Source organism: Puma concolor, chromosome E2, assembly GCF_028749965.1.
Source record: "Puma concolor isolate L17-30 chromosome E2, mPumCon1.1.hap2, whole genome shotgun sequence".
Taxonomy (NCBI): domain Eukaryota; kingdom Metazoa; phylum Chordata; class Mammalia; order Carnivora; family Felidae; genus Puma; species Puma concolor.
In genome coordinates, this window is record NC_141681.1 from 26497127 (window position 1) to 26509439 (window position 12313).

Below are 12313 nucleotides of genomic sequence, written 5' to 3' on the forward strand. Positions count from 1 at the left end.
TCTCTACAAAAGACATCTTGCATGGATTTTTTTTTCATGCAATCTCACTTTATTCACACATACATACATACACACACACACACACACACACACACACACACACACACACACACAGCCCTTCAGTTACCATTGAGCATACATCTCTGGTCCTGCACATTTTACTAATGCCTCTTCACACAGGTAGCTTCCATTCACAAAACAGGATTTGGTAGAAAATGATATTACAAGGAAGTTACATATTCAAGAATTCAAAAGCAGCAGTGTTTTATCTACAAAGTAGTTAATTCTTTAAATATAAATCAAAGATGATTTATAAATTAGATAGGAGTAAAACTAATGAACATTTGTAGAATTAATAGGCTTGGGGGAAATCTCCCACAATAGCTTGAGAGTATTCTGATCAGGAGGTAGATAAGTAGTATAATATATGGAACACATATAGAGACAGTTGATAGATAGATAGATAGATAGATAGATAGATAGATAGATAGATAGGTAACAGGTAGATGATTGATAGATAGATAGAAAGATAGATAGATATTCATGTTCATCAGGGAAATTGGTCTATAGTTCTCCTTTTTAGTGAGGTCTCTGTCTGGTTTTGGAATCAAGGTAATGCTGGCCTCATAGAAAGAGTTTGGATGTTTTCCTTCCATTTCTATTTTTTGGAACAGCTTCAAGAGAATAGGTGTTTACTCTTCCTTAAATGTTTGGTAGAATTCCCCTGGAAAGCCATCTGGCCCTGGACTCTTGTTTTTTGGGAGATTTTTGATTACTGATTCGATTTCTTTACTGCTTATGGGACTGTTCAAATTTTCTATTTCTTCCCGTTTCAGTTTTGGTAGTTTATGTTTCTGGAAATTTATCCATTTCTTCCAGATTTCCCATTTTATTCGCATATAATTGCTCATAATATTCTCTTATTATTGTTTTTATTTCTGTTGTGCTGGTTGTGATCTCGCCTCCCTCATTCTTGATTTTATTTATTTGGGTCCTTTCCTTTTTCTTTTTGATCAAACTGGCTAGTGGTTTATCAATTTTGTTAATTCTTTCAAAGAACCAGCTTCTAGTTTCATTGATCTGTTCTAATGTTTTTTGGTTTTTGGGGGTTCGATAGCATTAATTTCTGCTCTAATCTTTATTATTTCCTGTCTTCTGCTGGTTTGGAGTTTTATTTGCTGTTCTTTTTCCAGCTCTTTAAGGCATAAGGTTAGGTTGTGTATCTGAGATCTTTCTTCCTTCTTTAGGAAGGCCTGGATTGCTACATACTTTCCTCTTATGACCACCTTTGCTGTGTCCCAGATGTTTTGGGTTATGTTGTTATCATTTTCATTGGCTTCCATATACTTTTTAATTTACTCTTTCACTTCTTGGTTAGCCCATTTATTCTTTAGTAGGATGTTTTTTAGTCTCCAAGTATTTGTTATCTTTCCAAATTTTTTCTTGTGGTTAATTTCGAGTTTCATCGCATTGTCGTCTGAAAATATGCACGGTATGACCTCGATCTTTTTGTACTTGCTGAGGGCTGATTTGTGTCCCAGTATATGGTCTATTCTGGAGAACATTCCATGTGCACTGGAGAAGAATGTATATTCTGCTGCTTTAGGATGAAATGTTCTGAACATATCTGTTAAGTCCTTCTGGTCCAGTGTATCATTCAAAGCCATTGTTTCCTTGTTGATTTTTTGATTAGATGACCTGTCCATTGCTGTGAGTGGGGTCTTGAAGTCTCCTACTATTATGGTATTACTATCAATGGGTTTCTTTATGTTTGTGGTTAATTGATTTATATATTTGGGTGCTTTCACATTTGATGCATAAATGTTTACAATTGTTAGGTCTTCTTGATGGATAGACCCCTTTATTATGATATAATGCCCTTCTGCATCTCTTGATACAGTCTTTATTTTAAAGTCTAGATTGTCTGATATAAGTATGGCTACTCCCACTTTCTTTTGTTGACCATTAGCATGATAGATGGATCTCCATCCCCTTACTTTCAATCTGAAGGTGTCTTTAGGTCTAAAGTGTGTCTCTTGTAAACAGCATATGGATGGATATTGTTTTCTTATCTATTCTGTTACCGTATGTCTTTTGATTGGAGCACTGAGTCCATTAATGTTTAGAGTGAGTACTGAAAGATATGAATTTATTGCCATTATGTTGCTTGTAGAGTTGGAGTTTCTGGTGGTGTTCTTTGGTCCTTTGCAATCTTTGTTGCTTTTGGTATGTATGTATGTATGTATGTATTTATATTTTCATCTTTTCTCCTCTCAGAGTCCCCCTTAAAATTTCTTGCAGGGCTGGTTTAGTGGTCACACACTCCTTTAATTTTTGTTTGTCTGGGAAACTTTTTATCTCTCCTTCTATTTTGAATGACAGCCTTGCTGGATAAAGAATTCTTGGCTGCATATTTTTCTGATTCAGCACATTGAATATATCCTGCCCATCCTTTCTGGCCTCCAAGTTTCTGTGGATAGGTCTGCTGCAAACCTGATCTGTCTTACCTTGTAGGTTAGGGACTTTTTTTCCCTTGCTGCTTTCATGATTCTCTCCTTGCCTAAGTATTTTGTGAATTTGACTATGATATGCCTTGTTGATGGTCAGTTTTTGTTGAGTCTAATGGGAATCCTCTGTGCTTCCTGGATTTTGATGTCTGTGACTTTCCCCAGGTTAGGAAAGTTTTCTGCTATGATATGCTCACATAACCCTTCTACCCCTATTTCTCTCTCTTCCTCTTCTGGGACCTCTATGATTCTGATATTGTTCCTTTCTAACGAGTCACTGGTTTCTCTAATTCTTAAATCGTGCTTTTTTGCCTTAATCTCCCTCTTTTTTTCTGCTTCATTATTCTCCAGAAGTTCATCCTCTACATCGCTGATTCGTTGTTCTGCCTCATCCATCCTTGCCTCTGCAGCATCCATTTGAGATTGCAGCTCAGTTATAGCATTTTGTATTTCATCTCGACTAGCTTTTACTTCTTTTATCTCCGTAGAAAGGGATTCTAATCTATTTTCTACTTCAGCTAGCATTATTATCGTGATTCTAAATTCTGGTTCAGACATCTTGCTTGTATCTGTGTTGGTTAAATCCCTGGCTGTCGTTTCTTCCTGCTATTTCTTTTGGTGTGAATTCCTTTGTTTTTTTCATTTTGAAAGGAGAAAAGGAATTAATGAGGTAGAAAAAATTAAAATTAAAAAAATTAAATTAAAAAATATTAAAATTAAAAAATTAAACACACACAAATCAAATAAATGATGCTAGATCCTAGGTGTGTTTTGTTCTGGGTGTTGAAAGTGGCTTGACAGATTAGAGAAAAAAGGGGGGAAAAATGAAATCATTTGAAAATTTGAAGAAATGAATATACTGATGTAGGCTAAAATGAAATGATGGAAGTAAAATAGAATTTGAAAAAGTTTACATATGGGAATGCAAGCTGGTGAGGCATTCTGGAAAACAGTGTGGAGGTTCCTCAAAAAATTAAAAATAGAACTATCCTACAATCCAGCAATTGCACTACTAGGTATTTATCCAAGGGATACGGGGGTGCTGTTTCAAAGGGACATATCACCCCAATGTTTATGGCAGCACTATCAAGAATAGCCAAAGTATGGAAAGAACCCAAATGTCCATCAATGGATGAATGGGTAAAGAAGATGTGGTACATATATACAATGGAGTATTACTCGGCAATCAAAAAGAATGAAATCTTGCCATTCGCAACTATGTGGACGGAACTGGAGGGTATTATGCTAAGTGAAATTAGTCAGTCAGAGAAAGACAAATGTCCTATGACCTCACTCATATGAGGACTTTAAGAGACAAAACAAATGAACTTAAGGGAAGGGAAACAAAAATAATATAAAAACAGGGAGGGGGACAAAACAGAAGAGACTCATAAATATGGAGAAGAAACAGGGTTACTGGAGGGAGTGGGGGGGGATGGGCTAAATGGGTAAGAGGCATTAAGGAATCTACTGAAATCATTGTTGCACTATATGCTAACTAAATTGAATGTAAGTTTTAAAAAATTAAAAACAAAACAAAAGAAAAAGTTTACACAAAAGTAAAAAATATTGTAGAAAAAATAAAGGAAAAATATTTTTAATAAAAATTGAAAATAAAAAAGAATTTTTTCTATTTCTGTATTCAAGAAAGAGAAAAGAAATGAAAAAGAAGAAAAAAAGAAAGAAAATTGAATAGATGGACTGGCTAACAGACTGTAATACGACTGAAATTACTTCGTTTTCCCCTAGAAGTCAAACTATGAAGCACTTTATAGTCCATAAACTAAGCAGATGGTGAGACTGGTGTCCTTGAAGAGTGAGGTTGGCCCAGTTGGGCAGGGCTTAGTGTAATGGCTCCATTCTCCACTAGATGCCGCTGCCTGCCTACTGGGGCAGATTGTCGTGCTGCTTGTAAGTGCATATGCACATGTACGGGAGCAGTGAAAACAGCATCACCCAGCTACCCAGTCTCTAGTATAGGAACTCTGATCTCCCTGATCAGCAATTGTGCACCCATCCTTTGTCTCTGGCTTCCATCCACTTCCTGCTTTTACACGCTCCGTGACCAAGCCCAGGCAACACCTCCCTCCCAAGTTTTGTCTCAGATGCAGCTGCCTTCCCCGGCCCCCCACTTCTGAGGGACTGCGGCTTTGACCCTCTCCTCCCCTCTGCAGAGGATCCCAATGAGCAATGGCCAGGTGCCAGCCACACCCAGGCATGCTTGCAGGACTGTGCTGCAGCCAATGCCCAGAGATAGCAGCCAGGTGCCAGCCCACCCCAGAAAAAGTTTGCAAGACAGTGTAGCAGGATTATGGAAAATCACAACCCACATCTGGCACCAGGCCTCAACCCCAATGACCTTGTTCCAGCACCAGCGAGTGTGGCCATTCTCTGGGGTCTGCTGGGCCCAGATGACCTCACAGCCTCTACCAAACGTCCTTCCAGCAGTGGAACCACTTCTCTCCGTGTGGCCCAAGAACCTCCCGGACCCCACTCTGTCCTGGGGATTTGTCCTTCCCACCAGAGTGCCACCAGGTATCAAGCTGCAGAGTTTCAGACTCTGTGATCCCCTGTTTACAGTCTTAATGGTATTTAAACACTCTCCTTTCTCCTTTCTCCCTTTTTAGTTCACTTCCTGTGGCTGTTTCCAATTTTCCACTATCTTTCCAGCTGCTTTTGGAGAGGGGTGCTTTTCCCATATTCTCCCCCTGTCTCTGTCCTCTCTCTGCATGCAAAAGCAGCTCCCTGCCCTCCGTGACTTCTCTCTCCCCAAGTGCACGTCTCCATGCCACGTACCTGCTGACTTCCGTGGTTCAGGTTGTGCAGATTGTTGTGTTAATCCTCAGATGAGTTTTCTAGGTGTGCACGATGGTTTAGTGTTGGGCTGGCTGTACTTCATGGACGTGAGACACATAAAAAACTTCCATGCTGTTCTGCCATCTTGGCTCCTCTCTCTCTAGATAGATATATAGATAATGATAGATATAGACAAGTTACTAGTTGTAGTAAAAACACATATTAGGCTTCTCCTAATACTCACCTCTTTGAAAACTTGGGTTTGAGTATGGGGTAAGTCTGATGTGACAGTTGTTTCAGGCAGAAAGAACTGTCTCTTGTCTGCTGTCTTGGGGTTAGGCTTAAACTCTTGTGAACCTCACCATGCTGTGTTATAATTCTACATTCATGGTATTTATTTATTTGTCATTTTACTTAGCTGTTGAAGTGCATTCTGTCATCTGTGTGCTAGGCCTAAAGAAAACAAAGATGACCGTTGGTGACACAGAATATATGAAGTGAGTGTTGTAGGGTGGTTGAGAAGTCATTGTTAACTCCATTTTACAGATAAGGAAACTAGGGTTGTAAGCAGATTAACCAATTTAACACACACACACACACACACACACACACACACACACACATCACACAGCAAGTAAAAAGCAAGCCAAGATTGAGAACCAAGGTTGTATGCATAATTTTTGTGGTTGATGTGACCATTAAAAAAAATAGTGTTTACATGTGTTAGGATCACTACCTCTCGTACTTTCTCCTCCACTTTTTCATTATTATATTAGGCAATTAATGTTGTTGAAAGAAAGAATGAATGATTAAATACAGAGATGAATGCCTCAGAGGCTTACCCAAGGCCACATAACCTCTTCAAACCTACTTCTTCACCCATCAAATAGAACCAACCACACCCTCATTGTCAAGCTTGTGGGACTAATTTCACATTGTTGCATGGTAATAGCTGGTGTGCGTGTATGTGTAATATATATTAATATACAGTTTACCAAAATCTATCTCATAGTATTTGATGGAAAAAAATACAACTATCGGGCACCTGGGTGGCTTAGTTGGTTAAGCGTCTGACTTCAGCTCAGGTCATGATCTCACTGCTTGTAGGGTCAAGCCACGTGTCAGGCTCTGTGCTGACAGCTCAGAGCCTGGAGCCTGCTTTAGATTTCATGTCTCCCCCTCTCTTTGCCCCTCTCATGTTCGTGCTCTCTCTCTGTCCCTCAATAATGAATGTTAAAAAAAATTTTTTTTAAATATAACTATCACACAAATTGAGGGTTTTTTAAATAAAAATTTATTTATTTACTAAATTCAAGTATAGTTAACATCCAAATTGAGATTTAAGAGAAAATTCATATTAGTATATCTTTGAATATTGAATCACATTTAAATACTTTTGACGTAACTTTCAAGTATTTTTTAAAGTGATGCTTTCCTATATCTCTATACTTTTTTACTTTAGAACAAACCTGAGGCTATAAAAGTTGCCTGAATTCTCAAGGATCCTTCAGCTTCATCTGAAAAAAAAAAATGCTTTGAAACAATGTGAAACTCACTTAAATTCATCATTTTTATATGGTAAAATTGAGGAAAAGGAATAGAGCAGGTTCTAATGGGCTCTTAATCATAAAGATAGTTGGTACCAGAGATTTAAAAAATGTATTCTCTAGTATTTTTCATCACGTGTTAGAAATATGACTAAGGTAAGATTTTATATCATCAATTTTTGTCATCCCAATTTCTAGATGTGAATCCTTTGGCAAAGCATTGATTTTAATATCTATTTTATAAATTAAGAAACTGAAGCTTGAAAGTATTCACTTTTCACATGATTGTTTTGAGGATTAAATGAGAAAGTACATGATAAAAAATTATCAATGCAGTTGCCTGGCATTTATAGTCAATAAGTGTTTTTATGATTATCCAATGAACAGAAATAAATGAACTTGTAGAATTGTGGTCTCATTGGTAAAATAGCTTCACACAGGATCTCAAGTTTTAATGTGGTCCCTAAACATTCCTGATCAAAGTTTCAAAATCAGGCCTGGATATTGCTTTTCTAGTGGAACTGATGAGTGGAAACTAAATTCACTGCTTGTTTATTACCTCTGGAAAAAAAGGACTCAACAACCAAAACAAAACAATAGAAACAAGAACAGCAGCTACAAAAAAAATCCTCAAACTTCACATACTCTTTTCTACCACTTTCTTTACTTTAAACAATTTCACGTACTTAGAAAACTCTGACATTTATTTCCTTTTCATATAAATAAAAATAACTATGGCTAGGTTTCTATGATCTAGTTCTCCATTTAGAAGAAAAAATGAGGGAAAGAAATGTGTCAGTAGGAAGCTATGTAAGAAAACAGAGGTCAGGGGCGCCTGGGTGGCGCAGTCGGTTAAGCGTCCGACTTCAGCCAGGTCACGATCTCACGGTCCGTGAGTTCGAGCCCCGCATCGGGCTCTGGGCTGATGGCTCAGAGCCTGGAGCCTGCTTCCGATTCTGTGTCTCCCTCTCTCTCTGCCCCTCCCCCGTTCATGCTCTGTCTCTCTCTGTCCCAAAAAAAAAAAAAAAAAAAAAAAACGTTGAAAAAAAAAAGAAAACAGAGGTCATTACCATTTGGACTTAACAAATATATTCAGAATATTTCACCCTAAAAGAGCAGAATACACATTGTTTTCAAAGGCACATGGAACATTCTCCATAATGGATCATATGTTAGGTCACAAAACAGGCCTCAACAAATACAAAAGTGTGAAGTCATACCACACAGCTTTTCTGACCACAACACTATGAAATTAGAAGTCAACAACAAGAAAAAAATCTGGACAGAATACACATACATGGAGGTCAAACAATATGCTACTAAAGAATTCATGAGTAAACCAGGAAGTCAGAGAAGATATTTTAAAAATACATGGAAACAAATGATATTGAAAACATGATGGTCCAAAACCTTTGGGATGCAGCCAAAATGGTCCAAGGAAAGAAGTATATAGCAATACAGAAATACCTGAAAAAGCAAAATAAAGAAATAAAACAATAAAAAAAACCCTCAAACAACCTAACCTTACACCTAAAGGAACTAGAAAAAGAACAACAAATGAAGCCTGAAGTCAGTAGAAGGAAAAGAGTAAAGAGAAGAGCAAAAATAAATGATATGGAAACTAAAAACCATAGAACAGATCAATGAAACCGGCAGCTGGTTCTTTGAAAAAATCCATATTGATAAACCTATAGCCAGACTTATCAAAAAGAAAAGAGAAAGAACCCAAATAAATAAAACCACAAATGATAGAGGAGAAATAACAACCAATACCACAGAAATACAATTATAAGAGAATATTATGAAAAACTATATGCTAACAAATTAGACAACATGGAAAAAATGGATAAATTCCTAGAAACATATGAATTACCAAAATTGAAAGAGGAAGAAATAGCAAACTTGAACAAACCAATAAACAGTAAATAAATTATATCAGTAATCACAAATCTCCCAACAAACAAAAGTCCAGGGTCAGGTGGCTTCATAGGTGAATTCAATCAAATATTTAAAGAAGAGTTAATACCTATTCTTCTCAAACTTTCCAAAATAAATAGAAATGGAAAGAAAATTTCCAAATGTATTCTATGAGGCCAGCATTACCATGATACCAAAACAAAATACTCCATTAAAAAAGAGAACTATAGGCCAATATCCCTGATGAACATGGATGCAAAAATTCTCAATAAAATACTAACAAATTGAATTCAACAATACATTAAAAAAAATCATTCACCATAATCAAGTGGGATTTATTCCAGGGTTGCAAGGGTGGTTCAATGTTCACAAATCAATCAAGGTGACACAGCACAACAAAAAGATAAAGGATAAGAACCAGATGATCATTTCAATAGACACAGAAAAAGCATTTGACAGAGTACAACAACCATTCATAATAAAAACCCTCAACAAAGTAGGGTTAGAGGGAATATACCTCAACATAATAAAGGTCATCTATGAAAACCCCACAGCTAATATCCTGAATGGGAAAAAACAGAGAGCTTTTCCTCAATGGTCAGGATAAGGAGATCCACTCTCACCACTGTTATTTACCATAGGACTCTAAGTCCTAGCCTCAGCAATAAGACAACAAAAAGGAAATAAAACGCATCCAAACTGATACGTGTTGAAGATATTGAAGATATCTTCAAAAATATTGAAGAAATAAGTCTTTGACTATTTGCAGATGACATGATACTCTATATAAAAAACCTGAAAGATTCCACCAAAAACTGCTAAAACTGACACATGAATTCAATAATGTCACAGGATACAAAATCATTGTAGAGAAATATGTTGTATTTCTATACACCAATAATAAAGCAGCAGAAAGAGAAATTAAAAAATCAATCCCATTTATAATTGCACAAAAATCCATAAGATATCTAGGAATAAACCTAATCAAAGAGATGAAAGACGTGTACTCTGAAAACACTGATGAAAGAAATTGAAGAAGACACAAAGAAATGGAAAGACATTCCATGTTCAGAGATTGGAAGAACAAATATTATTAAAATGTCAATATTACCTAAAACAATCTACATATTGAATGCAAACCCTATCAAAATACCACCAGCACTTTTCTCAGAGCTAGAACAAACAATCTTAAAATTTGTATGGGACGACAAAACACCAAAAATAGCCAAAGAAACCTTAAAAATAAAAGCAAAGCTGGAGGCATCACAATTCCAGACTTATATTACAAAGTTATATTACAAAGCTGTAGTAATCAAAACAGTATGGTACTGGCATATAAATAGACACATAGATCAAGTAAACAGAATAGAAAATCCAGAAATGAATCCATAACTATATGGTTACTTAATATTCAACAAAGTGGGGAAGAATATCAATGGGAAAAACAGTCTCTTCAATAAATAATGGGAAAACTAGACAGCAACATGTGAAAGAAGGAAACTGGACCACTCCACTTTCTTACACCACAGACAACAATAAACTCAAAATATATTAAAGACCTAAATATGAGACCTGAAACCAGGAAAATCCTGGAAGAGAACACAAGCAGTAACTTGTTTGACATCAATTGTAGCAACCAATTTCTAGGTATGTCTCCTTAAGCAACAAAAGCAAAAATAAACTATTAGGACTATATCAAAATAAAAAGTTTCTACATCGCATAGAAAGCAATCAACAAAACTAAAAGGCAACTACTGAATGGGAGAAGATATTTGCAAATGACATCTCTGATAGAGAGTTAATATCCAAAATATATAAAGATCTTATAAAACTGAACACCCAAAAAACCAATAACCCAACTTAAAAATGGCAGAAGACTGGGAGCCTGGGTGGCTCAGTTGGTTGAGTGACTGCTTCAGCTTGGGTCATGATCTCACAGCTCATGAGTTCAAGCCCCGCATCAGGCTCTGTGCTGACAGCTCAGAGCCTGGAGCCTGCTTTGGATTCTGTGTCTCCCTCTCTCTCTGCCCCTAACCCACTCATCTTCTTTCTCTGTCTGTCTCAAAAATAAACATTAAAAAAATTAAAAATGGGCAGACGACATGAATAGGCATTTCTCCAAAGAAGACATCCAGATGGCTAAGAGACACATGAAAAGATGCTCAACATAACTCATAACCAGGGAAATACAAATCAAAACCACAATGAGATACCACCTTGCACCTGTCAGAATGGCTAAACTCACAGGAAACAACAGGTGTTGGTGATGATGTGGAGAAAGAGGATACCTCTTACACGGTTGGTAGGAATACAAAGTGGTGCAGCCACTCTGGCAGATAATATGGAGGGTCCTCAAAAAGTTAAAAATAGAAATTCCCTGGAATCCAGCAATTGCACTCCTAGGCATTTACCCAAAGAATACAAAAATACTGATCTTCAAAGGCGTACATGCACCCATAAGCTTATAGCAGCACTATCTACAATAGCCAAATTATGGAAACAGCCCAAGTGTCCAACCACTGATGAAGGGCTAAAAATGTGGTGTATATATACAATGTAATATTACTGAGCCATAAAAAAGAATGAAATCTTGCCATTTGCAATGGCATGGATGGAGCTAGATAGTATTATGCTGAGAGAAATACGTCAGTAAGAGAAAGACAAATACCATATAATTTCACTCATATGTGGAATTTAAGAACCAAAACAAATGAGAAAGGAGAAAAAAAGAGAGGGAGGCAAACCAAGAAACAGATTCTTAATTACAGAGAATAGACTAATGGTTACCAGAGGGAAAGTGGATGCAGGAAAGGAGGAAATAGATGATGGAGATTAAGGAGTGCATTTGTCATAAGCACTGGGTGATGTATAAAACTTGAATATTACTAATATTACACTGTATGCTAACTGGTCTTAAATAAAAACTTTTTTAAAAGATTACCAACACATAAACACACACACACACACACACACACACACACACACAAATAAAAGAGAGGTCATTAGACTTCCTTGATTTTTGATATTAACTATCATATCTACCAAATTCAGATGCCATAAAAGTGAATTTTTTTCATATTTGTGGCATGTTCTTGAAGACTATGTCCTCAAAATCTCTCATCTGATTACCAGCCAATAGATTTTCTAGCATCCTATCACACAAGTGTGTATTTGTTGATTCATATAACACAGTAAATCAACGTCTTATAAAAGTTCCTGTGTGTGTTATCTCCTTCATCTTGAATTTTTGTTGGTAATGTTGAGATCCAATCTAAATATTTCAAATGACTCCTGCTGCTTATCTTAGAGTCCATACCAGCATTTTGTGATCTCTGAACAAGTAGAAATGAGGAAGAAATTTCATTAAAGCTTTCTGACATTAATCAATGAATAATGGCTGCTTTGACTGTGAACGGAAAACTATTTTGAGGCCAATGAAAATGAATTTTATAATCAACTAGGGATGCCTTCCATGGTTAGGAGAGAAGGGAATGGCTGCCTGCAGGCCATTTTTACCTAAAGAGATGAGATATCAAATACATAATG